This window comes from Sus scrofa, chromosome 1, assembly GCF_054392235.1.
Source record: "Sus scrofa isolate SSC_HxYL_T2T_F1_AM1 chromosome 1, Sscrofa_HxYL_maternal_Yorkshire_Landrace_v2.0, whole genome shotgun sequence".
NCBI classification, from domain to species: domain Eukaryota; kingdom Metazoa; phylum Chordata; class Mammalia; order Artiodactyla; family Suidae; genus Sus; species Sus scrofa.
The window spans coordinates 204,984,197-205,005,754 of record NC_139383.1 but is presented as its reverse complement, the minus strand read 5'-3'; the positions used below and the strand labels follow the sequence as shown (position 1 = coordinate 205,005,754).

General features: G+C 41.6%; 1 protein-coding gene and 1 long non-coding RNA gene across 14 annotated transcripts in view; both read left to right on the top strand.

Moving 5' to 3' along the window:
- The window catches only part of SYNE2 (spectrin repeat containing nuclear envelope protein 2), a 440,757-nt gene that overhangs the window by 149,807 nt on the left and 269,392 nt on the right, over window positions 1–21,558 (top strand). The window lies entirely within an intron of this gene.
- Window positions 9,860–16,392, top strand: LOC146406968 (uncharacterized). Its single transcript, XR_014820468.1, has 2 exons — window positions 9,860–13,284; window positions 13,927–16,392. It is a non-coding gene; the product is annotated as an uncharacterized LOC146406968 (long non-coding RNA).

Below are 21,558 nucleotides of genomic sequence, written 5' to 3'. Positions count from 1 at the left end.
ATCTGCAGCAAACTCTTATTTTTATTTCTTTATTTTTTATTATTATAGCAAGTTTTTAATTCAGAATATGGATGGGCATTTTCAAGTAACATTAATCTCAGGTTCACAAGTAGGCCAAAATAATTAGCAAGTTACTGATAAATAAGTGTGTTTTCTTCTAGCCTGTTTTGGATTATACTAGGTTATGCAGTCTGCTTCACAGGAGGAGATGAGTGTGGTTTGCTTGGCTATAGAGATGTGATATACACATATACCAACATGAATGATTTTCCTTGATGGTCTCTTTAGAAGAACGTGGTGCTGGATGCATTGTGCTATAGAGGGAGAGGTGGAAAACCAATGCTAAAATGCAGTCAGGTTTACACTGTGTGAGAGCTGTGCACAGCAGCAGGTACCCTCAACCAAGGAGTTCCCATGACTATAGCTTAAAGACTTAACTGTGAAATGAATGGTTTTCCCAAAGATAAGTTCTGTACTGTTATCAGCAGATTTGTAAAGATTCTTTCAGCCTGAGTTGTTGAAAGTAAGAGAGAAAGAAATAGGAAGCAGGGAGGGAGAAAGAAAGGAAGGAAAAAGGGAACTTGTATGTATTTCTGAAGGTAACTTTGGTTTTCATTGCAGGATTATCAGCTATGTAGTCAAAAAATTGATAGAGAATATTATATACATTAGCTGCTATGGGAGTGCAAGCTGTTGGCAATAGTCTTCAAAGCATGTGGCTCTGTACACTACGTAAGCAGACTTGTATTTCACAAAATTCACGTGTGCTTAGTGATCCGTGGAGTAACATGAGAAAAGAGAATTTATGTAATATGGGAGGCTCAGGATCACTGCTCATAAGCACGTTTTTTCCTCCACATTTCAGAATCTTTCTAAAAGGCAGGTGGAGGCCTGTTTGACCAATAACACCTATTTTATTTTAGCCAAAAACTTACATAATTTCTGAGACAAATAATGGCCATACTTTGACTGAGAATAATATGCTCAACAGAAGATGAAAATGTCTGCATTGCAATGTGGTGAATCATTGTTGATATGCTTTGAAAACAGGTATCTTAAGTGCTTTGCTGAAATTAATAGAGCAGAACAGTAAACAAGGGACTTTGCCTTTCTCTTTGTTCATCATTTGTGTGATCTTTGAGAACATGCCTTCATGAGAACATGAAGGGATTTTTAAGGGCCCTTTTCATGGGGAGATATTTGTGTTCTTAGTCTAGTGGGGATAATTGCATGGAAATTGTTGGGTTTTGGGAATGATAAAGAAATGGCATTTATGAATTTGAGCAGATTAACGTAAAAAATGGAATTTATTTTAGTAGAGTGCATTTTGTACTACTAAGGATGGCCCACATTTTTAAAGTTCAATCCATTAAAATGATAAACAAATGGCTGTCTTTACAAATTGTTTTATCAATGTGTATATTTGTATAACTGAATCACTTTGCTATTCAGCAGAAATCAACACAACATTGTAAATCAACTCTATGTCAATGAAAAAAATGTATCTGCTTTATTGACATTTCCCTTATATAAAGAATTTCTTTAAATCTTGCCACTGGATTTCTTACCTGGCAAAATGGTAGGTGCTTCCTTCACTTTTGTCCTAAGAAAATAGCAACTACATATTTTGTCTGAAATAATATCTCTGCTAAGCTCTTCATTTGGGAAAGGTATGTTCAGAGAACACTTCTTTGAAATGTCAGATAGATGTGACTATGGAAGCAGTAAAGGGGTAAAGTTGGATAATACCACAGAATTTTCAAGTTGGAAGGAAATTGAGACCAAAAGAGGAATCCTTTCAGTAGTATTTCTGAGATGATGACCCTGGAGCGTATTGAATTCAAGTCCAAGAAGTTTGAAGATTTTGCTTTTAGGCAGTGAGCAGCTGTTGGGTCTTGAGAATGAGGGGACACGATCAGTGGTCAGAATTGTGCCTTAGGAGGTTATTCTGGCTTCGAGGTATAGGAAGATGTGAAAGGGGTGAGAAAGTGAAGTTGGAGAGACTGATTAGAAAGCTTTGCAGATACCTAGGTGTTGGGGATTGTCTGCCTGGATTAGAGTTATAGCGCTGAGCAGGAAAGCATGGGACAGATATAAAACCATGAAGGTGGAAGACTCAGTAGGACCCTGCAGCTATTGAGTATGGATAATAAGGTGGAGAAACTCCAAGGTTAGAGGCTGAGCTGCTTGAGATGAAGAAGTGGCAGCTGTAATGTCCAGATTATTAACTTTCTTTTTAAAAAGTGTGTTTTTACTATTTTAATAGCATCAAATAATAAGACCATTAACTACTGTTTTATATCAACATGTTTAAAATAAATTGTTGTAGATGAAAGGTCCTGTTTTCAAAGAAACTCTTTCCTGAGAACTTCCTAAGTAATGGAAAGCTCGAAAGCGTTAACATGGGTAGACAATGCTTTTGGAAGTCAGATTAATATGAATGAAATTGACGGGGCTGACTCGTGATATTTTAAATGGCAGCTATGGAAGTTTTGAACTACCCCAAACACTTTATATATTTCAGATTTAAGTTGTTTCCTTTTTTATTTTGGCCGTACCTGCGGCATGCAGAAGTTCTAGGGGCAGGGATTGAACCCATGCCACAGCCATAGTCAGTAGTTGCAGAAAGCTGATCCTTAATCCACTGTACCACCAAAGAAACTCCTAAGCTGTTTCTTTCTTTCTTTTTCTTTTTCTTTTTCTTTTTGGTCTTTTTAGGGCCACATCTGCAGCATATGGAAGTTCCCAGGCTAGGAGGGGTCCAATTGGAGCTGTAGCCACCAGCCTACGCCAAGCTCATGGCAACGCTGGATCCTAATCCACTGAACAAGGCCAGGGATTGAAACTGCGTCCTCATGAATACTAGTCGGGTTTGTTAACTGCTAGGCCACAACGGGAACTCTAAGTTGTTTCTTTTTAACATGTAAATATAGTAATTTGTTGGCCGTAAAATGACACACTGAATTTATGTAGCAGGAACACATTGTTTTGTTTTTAGAAGTGAGGTAGGCCAGTGTTTTAGAACAACAGCATCTAAATACGGAATGTTATCGTCTGTTAGATACAGAACTAGGAAGGAGCGTGTATTCTGTGGCCTTTGCCACCACACGAGGAGGTCACCTTCATGCAGTCTTACCAAAATGCAGGTGAATGGTTGGTTAACCGTCTGCCTGAGCCTGTGTAGAACCATGCTCAGCCAGTTACTCTGTCATTTCAAACAATGCTCATATGTTTTATTTAGTGCTGTTATCTTGTAGATGCCATATTTTAAAAGATTAAAAAGCCCTTTCTGCCTTCTGGGTAGACACTGCTTGGGAGGGCTGAACAGTGAAATGTGAGTTTCTGTAGTTAGGTTAGTACTCCATTTAAACTGATTCATAATTTACAGAGTATCTGTCTGAAGGGTGGCGTTCAACTTCTGTATTATTTCTAATAACGTTAAAAATTATTTGTGTTTATTGGATTAGATCACAAGCATAGCTATGTGTTATAATGTTGAATTTTATTCAGCAACTCAGCAAATACTGGATGCCAACCCTATGTAGTGGGCTGGTGTAAAGAGTGCAAAATGAATAGATTGAGCACCTTCAAGAGGCATGTAGTCCAGCTGTGCTTTTGCCTGTTGGTGTCATGTGAAATGACATCAGCAAGTGAGACAAATAAGAACTTCCCTGGAGTTTGTTTTCTTGCTGAACCTTCTGTAATTATTCCTTTTCCTGGAGCTCCCTTTCATTCTTGGACGTTACTTGCTTTCGTAAGCCATCTGAGATCCTCAGCTAAGTGACTGTTAGCTGCCCTGTAGAGGAAACTCTTGTATCTTTATTGCCAATGAAATTTCTGACATGTTTTAGGCTTTCAATAAACAACTATATAATGAAAAAAGTGAGTGGCTCTTTCAGTATAAAAAATGTTATGTATCTATAAAGTATCCTGAGTTAGAAGAAATTGTTCAGTATTTGGGAAAATCAGACAGGGTGGAAACATAATTTCTGGACACGAGGCACTGAGATGCATATATATATTTGGGGCTCATATATATGTGTGTCTGGGGCTCATTAGTGAAATTTTGTTCTACCCCATTACAGTGAGTGAATGAAACTGTGAAGTCTGAGAAAGATGAGTGGATTTAATAAAAGAGTTCTGGGTAGAATCTCTGCCCTTTTGCACCCAGATCCCCAATGTGGAATTTTGATGGAAACGAGGAATGAAGAGTAGGAAAAAGGACATGTGTGTTTTAGCAGGCAGAATTTTTGCTCCTCTAAGTCAGACTGCTTCATTATTATGCATAAAAGCCATTCATCTCTGGGGTCTTTTTTGGCTGATTAGGTGATTATTAGACCCAGAGAAAACAATCAAGCTACAGTCCTTCACTGGCTTTCAGTGTGGTACTGTCCCAACACAAAAGCTTCCAGAAAGTTCCTGATATTACAGTAGACGATACTGTCTTTTGCTGTGATTTCTGGGAGGATTATTTGCTTTGATATTGTAAAGCTTCATAATCTTAAAAATATCCCAATTAAATGAAAAAGAAACTAGCTCTATAAGCAGTGGTGGTGTTTGCGGTGAACAGTGCTTTTCAGGGAAGGCTTTTTCCCCTTAGGTTATATATACACTTTGTCTTCTGGGAACTTCAGTTCTGTTTTTGCCAGGAGTTTGGGGGTAAGCTTACTTTATTCTGGGTCAGTTACATTTTGAAAAGTAGGGCAAGATAAATCCAGGGTCATTTAGAATCCTGTTAAAGTAGGTTAACAAAGATCTCATTCATTCCTTGTAGAAATCAGAATCTCTTTTAATTAGCCCTGTGGGAGACACACGATTTTCTGAGTTTGTGTATGTGTGCGTGGCAGGAGTGGGTGGAATTATGCAGAGCTTGAAGTAGTATATTAGGAAAAATAAAACTCAAAATAATTTCCCCTTGAAAATGGGGAAGTAAGAAGTAAATAGAAGAGTTTAATTTATAACCATTTGGTGGATTTAGTGTGTGATTCTGTACTCTGAAAATCAGAGGGTGTTCGAAATGTGCCTCTTCAAGAGATTGCTTCCCTCATCTGATGTCAGCATTGATTATGGTTTCTCGAAATGGCTCCATTTTTCTAAAACATTTAAGAGGGAAATTTGGTAAAAGGTAACTATTGTTCTCGATATGTATGAGAACTGAAGTTTGTAAGCCACCAGGTGTTCTTAGAGTCATGTAAAAATGGTAGATAAAAGGATGTAAATGATTTCTTAGAGCAAGGGAAAGTTTGACATTCTCAGTGTGTACATCTTTGGAGGAGAAACATGAACTTCTGCATGAATAATCTCTCCTGGTCATTCTTGGTCTATGAGACGACATGGGTTGAATTTGCATAGGAAGAAACTGTGGAAATGTAGCCACACACTTGCACTCTGCCTCTGGGGTGTAGTGGTGTGTGTGTGTGTGTGTGTGTCCCCCACTGTGGTCACACCTTGTTCTTTTCAGTAGTTACTGCATGGGGTCTTTTCAGTCGTTATTGCATGAGCAGTGAAATGTCACAAGATGAAGGGCACAAACAGCCCTTCTCAAATTGGAGGAACATGTAAGATCTTTCCAAGCATGGGTGTTGTTGACCTTGTCTTCAGTGAAAACGGTTATTAATAGTGGGCACAAGTTCTGCCATGGGTCTGCCTCAGTCTAAATGTTTACTCAGCAGGACTTCAGGGTGTTTGATTATTTTCAAAACAAAAGGTTTCAGAAGTACAGGTGGATTCAAACTTAACCGCTTCGTCACATAATTATGGTTTTTATGAATACCGGTGTATCTGTTCACTGATGCATTCATGCAACATATATTTCCTGAGACCCTACCTTTTCTCAGGCACTGTTTTGGGCTGAGAGGGTACAGAGGTGAACAACTACAGCAGGCTTCATATGCCCAAGATGCTTGTGTTTCAGGTAGAGAGACAAGGAATAATCAAGAAAAATAGCAAATATTACAAATGGATTTAGGCGATTCTTGCCCAGGTGTCTTTAGATGGGTGATCAGAGGAGGAGAGGACATGCAAGGAGCCATCAAGTAATGCAGTGGAGCTGCTGTGTAAAGAACTTGGGAACAGCATTCCAATCTGAGTCAGTGGCTCAAGGAAAAGCTTCAAATGTAAATAAACTTGGTGAATTTGTGGAGCAAAGGGAGCCTGGTGTGGCTGGATTGTGGCAGGCAAAGGATGGCATGACTGGTGTTGGATAACAAGGTGAGGCAGGGCTGTGGCAGGGGCAGGCAGGGGTTTGTCAGCTCTAAGCTGAGGTGTGTGGATGGGAAACCTTTGGAAATTTTGAATAAGGGAAGTGAGATGATCTGATTTACATTTTCCAAAAGATCTCTGCGGTTGCTGGGTGGAGAGGGGATTGTCTGGGAGCTGGAGGGGAAGCAGGAGGGCCAGTTAGGATGCTTATGATGTAACCCAGGTGAGACAGCATAGAACTGCCTGGTAGCAATGGGAGGAAGAACCATGGATTTTTTTTCAAAGGATATTTGTGAATATGGGGATGTGTAGGGTGAGTCAAAAGAGAAATTAAGGGTAATTTCTAAATTTTTGCCCTTGAACAATTGAGCAGTTTATTATGTAATTTATTGTAATGAAGATGACTGGTAGAGGAGTTCCCGTTGTGACTCAGTGGGTTAAGGGCCCAGCATTGCCTCTGTGAGGAGGTGGGTTCAATCCCTGGCCTCAGTCAGTGGGTTGGGGATCTGATGTTTTGGTGAGCTGTGGTGTAGGTCACAGATGCAACTTGGATCTGGTGTTGCAGTGGCTGTGGTGTTGATTCGACCCCTAGCCTGGGAACTTCCATATGCTGCAGATGTAGCTGTGAAAAAAAAAAAAAAGATCCCTGGTAGATAAACAAGTTTTAGGAGAAGTCAAGCACTTATTTTTGCCATGATAGATGATAGATATAAGATGTTTATTTGATATCCGTATGGAGACATCAGGTAGACGTTTGGAGATCAGGATTCAGAATTCTAGAGAAGGCGCAGATTTGGGAGCCATCAGCCTGTGGCTGGTATAATTTACATGTAAAGCCATGGACTGGATGAGATCACTTATGGAGGGTATATCCAGAGCAGGCGTTTTAGGTTTGCAGTGTTCAGAGGTGAAGCAGAAGAGGAGGAGCAAGCAAAGGCCATTGAGAAGGTGTAGCCAAGGCCATTGAAGGAAAACCAGGTGAGGGTGACGGCCTGGACACCCATAGATGATTGTGTTCCAAGGAGGGGGATGGTCAGTCGTGTTGAGTAGAGACATAGCCACAGCCCTGTGGAGTCAGTTGATGGCTCTGACACGATCCCTACCCTCAAGTGGTGGAGAGGGAGGCCTGAGAGGAGTGGGTTGAGGAGAGAAGGGGAAGTGAGGAAGTAGGGACAGTGACTTAACCAACCAGTGCTTTCAAGGAATTTTGCTGATTTCAGGTGCTGGCAGAAGGGAAATATAGGATTTTTTAAGGTAGGAGATACAACTCCATTACCTATCATGCTTTTCCTACGTATAGGTTCATTTATTCCAGGAGCCCTGTTCATTTATCTGTTCATTCATTATCCCACGAGTGATTTTAGATACCAGGGGTATATAAGCCACTGTGCTGAATGCAGGGGATAGCACATAGCATCTCTGTCCTCAAACGTATGATCTGATTATGGGGATACAGACAAGTCCGCATGATATACCCTCCATAAGTGATTTATACACTAATCACTTCCAAATCTTTACCTTCAGCCCCAGGCGTCTGTCTCCATAGCTTCATGTATGTTTATGCCCCTGTCTTCTAGGTCCCTCCACTGAGTCAAACTCAACATTTCCACAACTAAGCTCCACCTCTAACCAACTCCCTCCCCCACATTTTTTTCAGTGTTGTTCTGCATTTTTTTGTTCTGCATTTTTTTCAGTGAATGGTTTCCATCATCCATCATTTGCCCAAGAGTCATCTCTGATTCTTCCCTCTCCCTCACTTTCCCATGCCCAATCCATTAAAAAGCACTGCTAATTACCTCAATCAAGCTGAAAATAAAATTAAAAAGTTTAAAGCCCTGAAAACTGTGCCTATCAGATATCTGTGGATATGCATTTCCCTCCATTTCCTTTGGCAGCTCTGAGATCAGGACACTGTTCTCTCGCAGCTGGACTACCTTTCTCCACACTCGGTCCCATAAGGGCCCCCTGGCTGATTTCTAAATCACCAGTTCTGATAAGCACCTACTCAGAATCATTCAGTTGCTTCCCCTGGGTCTTAAGAAACATTCCAACCCCTATTTTGTTTACATGACCCTTTATAGCCTCATCTCTTCACAGACTCCTTCCAACCCTAAACCCTCAGCTTCGCTGCACACCCACATCCTTGAATAGGCCATATTCAGCCACTATTACGACTTTTACATGCTGTCACCATTGCCTGGAGCATTCTTTCCATCTTCAGCCAGCTCATCTGCTAACACATTTCCAGTCTAAGTTTGGAAATCACTTCATCCGGAAGCTCTCCCTGACCCCCACCTCTGGGTGAGGTGTCCCTACTCTGCTTCTGCAGCACCGTGGCACCCCCTCCTGCAGCACATCATGTGGACTTGTCTGTATCCCCATAATCAGATCATACGTTTGAGGACAGAGATGCTATGTGCTATCCCCTGCATTCAGCACAGTGGCTTATATACCCCTGGTATCTAAAATCACTCGTGGGATAATGAATGAACAGATAAATGAACAGGGCTCCTGGAATAAATGAACCTATACGTAGGAAAAGCATGATAGGTAATGGAGTTGTATCTCCTACCTTAAAAAATCCTATATTTCCCTTCTGCCAGCACCTGAAATCAGCAAAATTCCTTGAAAGCACTGGTTGGTTAAGTCACTGTCCCTACTTCCTCACTTCCCCTTCTCTCCTCAACCCACTCCTCTCAGGCCTCCCTCTCCACCACTTGAGGGTAGGGATCGTGTCAGAGCCATCAACTGACTCCACAGGGCTGTGGCTATGTCTCTACTCAACACGACTGACCATCCCCCTCCTTGGAACACAATCATCTATGGGTGTCCAGGCCGTCACCCTCACCTGGTTTTCCTTCAATGGCCTTGGCTACACCTTCTCAATGGCCTTTGCTTGCTCCTCCTCTTCTGCTTCACCTCTGAACACTGCAAACCTAAAACGCCTGCTCTGGATATACCCTCCATAAGTGATTTATACACTGGTTCCCCTGAAATAGATAAAAGAATTAGAAAAAGAGAAGAAGGGCCTAGGCAGAACATTCCAGAGGTAGAAAGAGCAAGACAAGCCCATAAGAGGACCTGGAAAGGGATGCCCAGAGAAGTGGGAAGAAAACCAGGTGAGTATGGTGACATGCAATCCTAAGAAAGAGAGTGTTTCAAGAAGGAGAGGGCAGGAAACAGTATCAGAAGGTTCAGGATATCTAAAAGGCTGGAGACGGGGTTTAACCATGGATATAAGTGGCCTTGCTGAGAATTAAGGGGAGTGGCTGCTAGCTCTTAGTAGGTTGAGAAGTGGGTGGTATGTAAGGAAGAGAAGACAGCCAGTGTAGACAATTCTCCTAATATGTTTGGGTTGGAAGGAGAGGAGAGAAATAGGGTGATAGCTAGAAGGGCCATGGATCTGGCATTTCAGCTGATTTTTAATTATACTGTGATGAACAGGGGTTTTGTGTAGGACACATCTGGACTTGAGTTTCTCCTCCACCACATGTGACATCTGGAGCACAGGGTCAGTGACATCGTAGACTTTCAGCGGATGCTTCTTGAATGGGTGACTAAAACTCCATCATCTTCTGGGAGCTCCAATTTTCTCATTTACAGAATGCCTGCGTGACCACTGGACTTTAATGAAATAGTGTCATTGTTTCTTACCCTTGAGTCCTGTGTATTCCTGGACAGGGCTTATTTTGGCAAAGCCTTCCGAGCCCCTCTGAGTCTGTCTTCGGATACCCATCTCTGCTCAAATAAACATTGAGTTACATTATCTTAAGGTCTCAGAGTTCAGGATTTCATCACTCTTTTTGTCAGGCCCTTCCTGTTCCTTTTTGTCGTCTCAAGAATAAGTCACACATGTAAACCAGTCTAATTACTTTAGAGAGATGATCTTCAGAGGGAGCTGTGCAAAGCCCTACACCAGTCTCTGGGGATTGAACCGTCTCTGCACTTGAACCGTGGCCCTGAGTGATGAGCCAGCGGGCAAAAGCATAAGGATCCTAGACTTGCAGTCGCAGCACAGGTCTCTTTAGTGCAGCCTTGCTCTTTTGCACCCAGAAGTTGCTTGGACTGTTGTGCCTGTGGATAGGGTGCAGGCTCACACCTTGATTTTCAGATGAGAAGTGCTCACAGTGTTCATGTGGTGAGTAGGAGGCCGTGAGGAATAAGAAATATGTGCTAAAAGAAATAAACTCCTTTCTTTGATTTATTCATTCCACAGATTTTTATTGAGCAACTCAGATGACTCAGAAGAGAGTGAGAAATAGGGGAGACAGATAGCACCTCAGATTCGAGGCATTTTGTCTCTATTGCGGGCTCATTTTCATGTGCTGGAAATACACGATTTGCCTCCTCAGAGGGCCAGGAGCTATGTTCCACCTGGCTGGAAACAAAAGCCTCAGTGTGAAGATCTCAGGTGTTTGCATAAGGGTGTGGTGGCCTCATGCAGCAACATGAACTTGCTGGATCCCACACACTAAGGCCCAAAGCAGAAATTCTTTGCTGTGTGTCATAGATTTTCCCAACAAAGTTCTCAACCCTCTGGGTTGACTGGGGAAAAACACCAACAGAGCCTTGCTTGCTCCCTGGCTTGCTTGCTCGCTCCTCCCCCAGACAAATAAACATTCACTCAAAAGATACTTTATCGGTATAGCCGTACGTCGTGAAACGCACAGCAGTAGGTGCTTGCCGGCCAAAGTGAGGAGCAAAATCAGAGCTGTCTGTGTCCACCTCCGTGCTCTCCTGGCTAACGAGGATGCAGGTGGTAGTCAAGTCAGCTCACAGATATTTGCTAGCAGTTTTTTGGAAACAGTTTTATTGAGATAGAATTCAAAGTGTGATTCATACTGTGCAACTCACCCATTTAAAGCGTACGCTTCAGTCATTTTAGCATGCTCACAGAATTGTGCAACCATCACATTTAATTTTAGAACATTTTTATCACCTCCCCATGCCAGGAAGGAAACCCTAATACACTTTTGCTCCAATTCTAAAACTTTCCGCCCCTCCCCATCCTTGGCCCCAGGTAACCACTGATATATTCTGGACATTTCATAGAAATGGAATCATATAATATGTGGTATTTTGTGGCTGGCTTCTTTCACTTAGCATAATGATTTTAACATTCATCCATGTTGTAGCTAATATTCATTTGTGTAGATCAAGCTTAATCTATGCCAAGGATTGGTGAACTTTTTTTGTAAAGGACCAGATGGTAAATATTTTAGCTTTGAGGTCCATGTGGTCTCTGTGGCAACTACTCAACTTGCAATTTTAGCATGAATGTCACTACAGACAACATGTGTACAAGTGAGTGTGTTGGTGTTCTGCAAAAACTTTATTTACAAAAATAGGTGGTGGGCTTGATTTGACTTTTGGATTCTCGGCTGACCATCAGTACAAGTACTTAATCCTCTGAACAACTCTGTGAAGTAGGTACTGTTATCCCTATTTTAAAAACGAGAAGACTGAGGCACACAGCTAGTAGGTGGCAGATATGGGGTTGAACTTAGCCTGGCTCTAGAGCCAGGGTTCTTAACCTTGTCAGTGGTGATAAGTTGAGGGCAGTGCTGAGGGGTGGGGGAAGATAGATTGACTTAGGTTTTCTTCGGATCCAACAACTGAGGGAGCCCCAAATGTAAGTAGGTGTTAAGCAGGTGAAGGGGGCAGGGCAGGGTGGTGCAGATGACCGTGGCAGGAGGGAAGAGAGCTTGCGCAGGCTCTGAAGGAAGGCAGCGTGGCTGGAGCCCTGGGCACAGGGAAGAGTGATGTGGGCAGATGCTCCGGGATGGACCGTTCAGGGTCCTGAGGCTGTTTTGCTTTTGGTCCTCAGAGCAGAGAGAAGTCATCAAAGGGTGGCTGTGGTCAGATTTACTGGCTGAAGTGGAGAATAGACTGAGGGGAGTGGAATAGACCTGGTTGGACCTGGAAGTGGTCCAGGCCAGAGCTGGTGGACAGGGGGCTGTGAGATGTGGAAAAAGAAGTGCATGCCTGACTTTGTGGAGGCAGATTTGTCAGGATAACTCAGGGCTGGTAACGGATGGTGGTGTCAGATTCATGAGGTGAAAACACAGACAAGGACAGGTTAGGGGAGAAGTAGGAGGAGGTGGTGTGGTGTGGTTTCAGTCCTGGGATGCTGAGTTTGACAGACAAGAGCTGTTTTTTCCGTAGTGGCAACGTATCGATTCTCCTGGGAGAAAATACTGTGAAGTAAAAGAATTTTACTGTGGTTGCATACTCTGCTTATGAGGTACTTTAGCGAGGACTCACCTTCTCAACTCTCTTTTCTGCTATAGCAAGTGAGATCTCAGTCTTGGTACTGTTTATCTTTCTCACTTTCTTATTTGTTTGGCTTATGGTTGGTTGCAAGAAAATGTTATAAATTGTCCCCCTGCTTTCTCTGTTAGTTAACAGTCTCCCCTTTGGTAGTTCAGTAACAGGCCTTTTCCTGTTTATAGTTAAGATATTTTAGGCTTGTCTTGTTGTGATTGAGCATGCTTGTGTGTTTTTATGCCTTACTTTGTTTCTTCATTGATTTCTGTTTGTTATCATCTCCATGAGAAACAGTAGAAGTGGCCTTATTATTTTTAGTTTCCTTTCTGTTGGATATCAGCTTGGTTATGGTTCTTTGGGATGGCTGTTGAAATGGACGGCTAAAATGTGTTGCATTATTGTCTGAGTTTAAATATCCTCACCATGTCTCTCCCAGCTAACAGGGAGTTGGGGCACTATTTCAGGGGACAGCAACAGGGTCACAGACATTTTCTTAGTGGAAGAAAGAAATTGCTGTGGGGTTTTTAAAACAAGGATTTAGGATAAGACATAGGCCTAGTAACTCTTGCCAGTAAATTCCTCTCCATGCAGTTAGAGTCTCAATACTTACTAAATGTTTCAATCAGCAAAATTTATTGAGTCCCTCTTTTCTACATGCCACTGAGGTAAGGGGAAGCAAATATACAAAAGCATAAAGGTTTAATTTTAAGGTTCCTACATTGAATAGGAGAGAAACCACATGCAGGTACATGACTGTAGTACATGAGCAGCAAGTGGTAATAACCAAAACATAGAAACAAACTGTTGGGTGATCATGTAGCTATCCTTCCTGTCTTTCTATAAAAATACAGATAGAATGATGATAAAACGTGCTACTTTGTAACTTGCTCTTTTTAATTTTTTTTTTTTTTTGCTTTTTTTTAGCACCGCTCCTGTGACATACGGATGTTCTCAGGCTAGGGGTCAAATCAGAGCTGCAGCTGCAGGCCTACACCACAGCCACAGCAACACAGGATCTGAGCTGTGTCTGTGACCTACACCACAGCTCACGGCAATGCCAGATCCTTAACTCACTGAGTGAGGCCAGGGATGGAACCTGCAACCTCATGGTTACTGGTCAGATTCGTTTCTGCTGTGCCATGATGGGAGCTCTGTAACTTGCTCTTTTTCACCCAAGAGTATACCCACATTGGCACATATGTATCTACTTTGTTCTTTTCACTAGCTAGATGTAATCTACCTTTGTGGCAACATGGAAGATTTATAGTCTCCTTTTAAAAAATTTCTTATGGGGAGTTCCAATTCTGGTGCAGTGGAAATGACTAATATCCATGAGGATGCGGGTTTGATCCCTGGCCTCTATCAGTGGGTTGAGGATCCAGTGTTGCCGTGAGCTTTGGTTTAGGTTGCAGATGTGGATGGATCTAGCATTGCTGTGGCTGTGGTGTAGGCTGGCAGCTGTAGCTCTGATTCAACTCCTAGCCTGGGAAGGTCCATATGCTGTGGGTGCAGCCCTAAAAAAGCAAAAAAAAAAAAAAATTATGGTTTAGAATGGATAAATAATAAGGTCCTAATGTATCACACAGGGAACTATATCCAATCTCCTGGAATAGACCACATGATGGAAAATAATATAAAAAAAGAAAGCTGTGTATATATGGACACACATATGTATATGACTGAGTCACTTTGCTGTGCAGCAGAAATTGGCACAACTTTAATAAAAAAAATCTTACATTTAATAGATGCTTTTAAACTTTAGTGTACTTAAACTCTGCTTTTTAAATTATCATCTTAAAAGGTAGAACTATATCATGCGTATTAATTTAATTTACAAACATGCATTCATTTGACAAATACAGACTGAGTGCCTTCTACTTGTGAAATGTTATTCTAGGAGCTTAGGGGCCACCCAAACAAATTTTTTCCCTTTAAAATTTATGTTCTTTGCCTGATTAATCTAGAAAGATGAACAGGGAATTGTTAATTAATGTAGTCTCTGAGGAAGAAAAATGGGGAGTTTGGGGAAAGTTAAGATTTTTTTCTTTTCTTTGCCTTTTTTAGGGCTGCATGTGTGGCATATGGAAGTTCCCAGGCTAGTTACTGAATTGGAGCTACAGCTGCCAGTCTACACCACAGCCACAGCAACATCAGATCAAGCTTCATATGTGACCTGTTTCACAGCTCACAGCAACACCGGATCCTTAACCCACTGAGCAAGGCCAGGGATCGAACCTGCATCCTCGTGGATACTTACTGGCTGAGCCACAATGGAAACTCCAAGGTTAACTTTAATTCTATTAATGTTGGGAAAAAAAGTTTTATTAAGATTATATAATACTCTATAACAGTAATAATGAAAAGAAAATATCCAACAAAGTATATATGGTAGGCCAGAGCCAGAAGAGATTGTTTTTTTCTTTCACAAAGGAGGCAAATCGAACAGGATGCAACATTTATTTTTTTTTTTTTAGGGCTGAACCCAGCGCATATGGAGATTCCCGGGCTGGGATCAAATCAGAGCTGCAGCTGCCAGCCTACGCCACAGCCACAGCAATACCAGAGCTGCATCTGTGACCACAGCTCTCGGCAACACCAGATCCTTAACCCACTGAGCGAGGCCAGAGTTCGAATGTGTGTCCTCATGGATCCCAGTCAGATTCGTTTCCACTGAGCCAAGATAGGAACACCAGAATGCATCTTATTTTAAAAAATGTCTATTATGTGCCCGTCTGGTGCATTGTGCTGATGCTGGGGTTTCTGAGAGTGCAGAGGGATACGGGAGGATTGACTGGTCCAGAGGGTACACAGTGCAGAGCATGGCCACTCAGAGAAAAGTGCAAGTTCTAGTTTGGCTAGAGAAGTAGAATATGAGTGGAGAAATCACGGGAGATGAGTCAGGAAAAAGTCGACTGGAGTCAAACTATGAATGACCTAGAATGTTAGGCTAAGAATTTATAATTTATTCATTAAGGGATTAGAGAGTGATCAGAAGATTTTAATGAGGAGAGCGAAAAATCCCTATAATCTGGAGCTGGGGGCAGTAAACCTGTTATCGATAACCCAGCAGTAGAAAGGGAAGGAGGGAAGATCCTGCTTGAAGAAGGTTGCACAGCTTCCTGAGTGGGCACATGCAGTAGGGAACATTACTGGAGAAGCCATGTTGTAATAATGCATTGCTCTGTTTTTAAGTGAAGGTGTAATTTAGGGGTTCCCATGCCTGAGTAACCCTTTTTGAGCCCTTACTGCGGTGGTGGGGAAGACAGCTAAGGTCAACATTTCAGGTGAACTTTGTGAAACTGAACCTTGTTGAGACCCAACAGCCATGGTAGTTTTATAATGAGCTTTATAAAGAACTTACTATCTATCCTCTTTAATTGAGCTTAACTCAGTTTGTTTTCATTAAAGTTCCCTTCCAGCTGAGGATGTGAGTTGCCAGCTCACAAAAGAGAGTTTGAATAAGAAAAACCTCAGGGGTTAAATGTATTTTTATGTGAATGACACCGAGAGAAAAATCTTTTCCTTCTTCACCTTTCTTAAATTTAGGCAGATATTTTCTAAGAATGATAATCAGGGCTACCAATATAGATCTGAATGAAATTCACTGGCTACATTTTCCTGCATTTATTTGTTATTTCATTTTTATTATTAGATATATTTATTTAATATAGCTTCCTGTATATATTTATTATATGCCTTAAAAAATCAGGATACAAAATTTCTCCTTCTCAATTCCTTGGCATTTTAAGAAAGTCATTATTAAGATAGCTTTTATTATTCTCTTTCTATTTTTGTCTTTTTTTGATAACATTTGCTGATCAAAAGGTCCTATTCTCTTCATGCCATTTTGAGAAGAGTTTCATTATTTTATTAGAAAGTTACTCTGAAAATTAAAAAATAAAACCCAATATAAAAAAAAAAAAACTCACCCACTCAAATTAAGTTGCTTTAAAGCACGGGGCTCTCAATTATTTTTTCCTCAATGGGTCGGCCTTTGAAAAGAACAAAAGATTACTTATCCTGCCTTAGGGTGAACTCTTTGGCTCTGTTTCCTGTTGAATTAAGACCACTTTTCAGGGATAGCACAGTCTGAAAATGTGAGAAAAGATTGTCAGGGGAATAAATGAAATGACATAGACAAAACCATTTAATTGAGGGGCTAGAAATGTGTTTCATTGTACCTGAGACATCTTTGTTTGCTGTTAGCAAAAGCTTCCTTGTTGCTTTTGAAGGATTCTGATTGCCAGGAAGACCAGGTGTTCTGTAAGTTTGGACAATGGTTAGTTAAAAGCTATGAAGTTTCTTTTTTAAAACATTTGCTAACAAGGGAGTGGGGGATTTGGGTGGATTTATTCTGACTGCTCCTCTTATTGTTTTTCCCTTGTTTCTATTAGATTTTGATCAAATTAGGACCGGGATAGTGCAAGGTTTTCACTGGAAAGTTTTGATTAGTTAAAATGTATGTGTCTGTCCCTGTGAGGGGGACAACCTCAAATCATATTTGCTGTGTGAGTGTGGAGTGTCCAGTTAGAGACCCAATGTATTGCCTGTTTTCTCAGACTTGAAAAGGCCAGAGTCCTCAGTTTGCTCAGGACCAAGGCCCCATTGGTCCAAAACCACATGGAAATGATCATGTGGTCCCCTCATCTTTCTTGCACATGGTTCAGAATGGCTGAGGTTTCCAGGTGGACTGGGATCCTCTGACTCCTAAGGCACACAATGCTCCTGCTCTTTTACACTCCTTTTTGTGCCAGCATGTCACCCCCTCTCTGGTTATTTCTTTCTCCTACTGTAGCGACCCTAAAGTTAGTGCAGACTCTTCTTTTCTGGATCTGGTAGTAATTCTGGTTAGTTTCTGCTTTCTACTTTATCACCTAGGGGGGAAAAAGCCCCTTAGTGCTTTAAAGAAAAGGAAGAGAGTCCTCTTTTTGTTGTTGTTTGCTTTTTGTTTTGAATTTCTGCTTCATTGTTGTAATAATGAATAAGTCCCCACTTTTACACATGGCCTTGATTAATGTACTTTGCGTGCACGTGACTTGATCCTAGAATCATAAAACCTTGTTATGTAGTTTTTTCTATTGAGAAACTAAAGTTAGCCTTCAACATATTTTTTGGTAACATGTTTAAAATCTATTGTCTTATCATCTACTGATACTAGGTAGACAAACACTGAAAATGTAGCTCAAAGATTCCAGAAGGTTTAGTGATGTTTCAAATTATAGGACAAAATCACTGTTCTTTATAATTCTTTTAAGTGGAATTTGTATAAAACAGAAATAGTTCTCAAAAGCGTAAGCTATCTGGTTGACTTGTCAGAACTCAATTCAGTTCGGCTGACACTTATTGAGCACCTTTTACTGTGTAAAATCATTGGGCTATTACTAATTTAAGCTGGTAATACAGAAAAAAATGAAATGGATTAAAGAAATTAAAGAAAAAAATCTGATGAGGTTAAGTGCATCTTTAATCTCTAATCAGTAAACACCCAAAAATTCCATGTACTCAGATTCTCTTCATTTTCTTTCTTTCTTCCTTCCTTCCTTTCTTTTTGCTTTTTTTAGGGCTGCACCTGCAGCACATGCAAGTTCCCAGGCTAGGGATCTAATAGGAGCTGCAGCTGCCGACCTACACCACAGCAACACGAGATCCAAGCTGAGTCTGTGACCTACACCACAGTTCTCAGCAATGCCAGATTCTTAAGCCACTGAGTGAGGCCAGGGATTGAACCCGCATCCTCATGGATACTAGTCGGATACGTTTCCAGTGAGCCACAATGGGCACCCCAAGATTCTCTTCATTTTCTCAATGTGAATTCCCATCAGATTAAAAGATTTTCAAGAACTGAAAAGACGCCATGCCAACAATTTCAGTTCTGCCGTGTTAGGGATTAATAAGGGAGAATGGGAAAAGTCAAATGGAAAAATGAATTAGAAGATAAAACAGACAAGGTTTTTTTTTTTTTTTTTTTTTTTTTTTGGTCTTTTTAGGGCTGAACCTGCGGCACATGGAGGTTCCCAGGCTAGGGGTTGAATCGGAGCTGTAGCCGGTGGCCTATGTCACAGCCACAGCAATGTGAGATCGGAGCCGCATTTTCGACCTACACCACAGCTCACGGCAATGCCAAATCCTTAACCTGCCGAGCGAGGCTAGGGATCGACCCTCAACCTCATGGTTCCTAGTTGGATTTGTTAACCACTGAGCCACAACGGGAACTCTGAGAACAGACAAGTTTTAAAAGAAGGAATGTAAACATATAAAGGTAGATTTGGCCTTCTCAGTATAGTAAATAAAATATAACAGTAATAATAATTAGCAAAATTATTGTTATTCCTACTGTTATAGGAAGTATTTATTTAGAGCCTACTCTGGGCCAGACTCTTCTAGGCCCTGGAATATATCATAGATGAAGCATCTTGCTTGTGTGGTGCTTCCATTCTATTGGGAGGAGAGCAAGCCATTAAATAATAAATCTGCTATATATATATAGTGTTAAAGGTGATGAATACTATAGAAAAAATCAAGCAGGACGAGAGTGAAAATGGGGTCGTTACATTGTTAAATAGGATGGTCTGGATAGACCTTACAGCTGGTGCCACTGGAGCCAAGCTCTGGAGGTAAGCGAGTTACCTGCCTTAGGAGCCTTCCTGGAGGAAAGGACACCTGGTGCAAAGCCCTGAGGTGGGGAATGTGTCTGCATTGTCTGAAAAAATCATGGAGGCCAGAGTGGTTGGAATGGGGAATGAGCAAGGGGAAGATGGTGAGGTGGGGCTGGGGGCAGATGGTGTGGGACTTAGAGCCACTTTAAGGGGTGAAGTTAGGAGCCTTGCAGGGCCTGAGCAAAGGGGTTTCCTCAATCTCAGCTAACATTGTAGCAGAACCACTCTTGCTTCTGTGTTGAGAATGTACCTGGAGGGCAAGGGTGGAAGGAGACCTGTTAGGAATAAATTGCTCTAATCCAGGTGCGGTGGAGGTTCCTGAACCAGGGCAGTGAGTGGAGGTGCTGAGAAGTGGTTGTATCCTGAATTTATTTTGAAGGTGGACCTGGGAGGATTTCCTGAGGCATTGTATTTTGTGTGAGAGAAGGAGACCAGCCCATGTGTGATGTAGGAGGAAAATGGAGAGTGTTGGGGCCTGGAAGCAGGAGCAGAGCGATCATCTGTATCAAATGCTACTGATGGCTCCTGAAAGATGAAGAGTGAGAATCCATTGTTGGTTTTAGTGGCGGAGGGGGGCAGTCATGGACGGACCTCGGTTCGGGTAACCTTGATGAGAAGGCAGTTTGGGTGGAATGGTGAGGGCCTGATGGGTGTGGGTTCAGTTAAGAGAGAAGGAGGAAGGGACCTAGAGACAGTGAACACAGACAGCTCTGTCCAAGGAGTTTTGCCACAATAGGCAGCAGACAAAGGAAACTGTACCTGATGGGGAGATGCAGTCAAAGAGGATTGCTGGTGTTTTGATTTTAATCGATTTACAATGTTGTGTTAGTTTTGGGTACACAACAAAGTGATTCTGTTATATACGTGTGTGTGTGTGTGTATAAATTCCTTTTCAGATTCTTTGCCTCTATGGGTTATTACAAAATATTGAATAGAGTTAGTTCCCTATGCTATATAGTAGGTCCTTGTTTATTTTAGTACTGTGTATCTATTAATCCCAAACTTGTAATTTGTCTCTCCCCCCCTTTCCCCTTTAGTAACTACAAGTTTGTTTTTTATGTCTGAAGGTCTATTTCGGTTTTGTAAGTTCATTTGTGTCTTTTTTTAGATTCCACGTATAAGTGATATCATATGGTATTTGTCTTTGTCTGGCTTAATTCACTTAGTATGATGATCTATGGGTCCATCTATGTTGCTGCAAATGGCATTATTTCATTCTTTTTTTCTGGCTGAATAACATTTCATTGTGTGTGTGTGTGTGTGTGTGTGTGTGTGTGTATCACATCTTTATCCATTCACCTATTGACGGACATTTATTTAGGTGGCTTCTACATCTTGGCTATTGTAAATAGTGCTGGTATGAACATTGGAGTGCATGTGTCTTTTCAAATTATGGTTTTTGCCCAATATATACCCAGGAGTGGGATGAATAACACTACTTCAAGTTTTTTAAGGAAACTGTATATTGTTTTCCATTGCGGCTGCACAATTTACATTGCCACCAGCAATGTGGGAAGGTTTCCTTTTTGTTTGTTTGTTTTTAGATGGGTGAATGAATTAACAGCATGGATCAATACTGATGGGAATGGTCCAAGAGAGGGGTGGGAAAAGAGGAGATACAGGAGCAAAAGGAACAAAATATCCTTGAGTAGCTTCAGAGATGAGATCTGGTGAATGAGTAAAGGAAGGGATTGGCTTCGGGTCTGAGCAGAGCTGGCTCACACATGTTGACAGGCTGGAGGCACACTTTGATAGGTTGTTAGACAAGGGAGCAGATGATTCCGTAAGCGTCCCCAGGGAAGCAAAGTCTCAGCTGAGAGTGAGGGTGGGAGAGGAGGTTTGAGAAAGAAGAAGAAGATTTGAAATTGCTGTTAGGGGAACTTGAGTAGTATGACTGCCAGGCAGTATTGAGGGCCCACTTGGGGGTCATGATGAGTCCAGCCAGCACAGTTATAGGTTTTCTTCCAGCCACACTGAGCAGCAGGTGCGCAGGTATGAGTGAGCAGAGAGCAGTGATGAGGCATGAACAACAGAATGAGAGGCCCAAAGGAGTGTCTGTAATAACTGATGGTCGAATTTACAGTGGGTAAGGATGAAAGCAAGGAGAACAAGGGGGCGAGGAACAGTATAAAGCTGGCAGAATCAATGGCTTGGCATTGCTGATGGGCTCCAAGGATTGTTGGAATTGAGACACTAGTGAGAACTGACTGAAAAGATAAAGGATGATGCTCAGAGATGGGGATGCATGAACTGGAGTTTATGAGGAGATGTAGTTACTGGTGATGAGGTCAAGGTATAACCATGACAGTGAGTAGTTCAGGCAGGGCAGAAGACGTGTCTGTTGGAGAAAAATTCAGGAGGTAAAGAGGCCAGAAGGTTGGAAGGTTCATCAGTGTGCATTTTTGATATTGCTAAGAATCAGGAGTGTATTTGA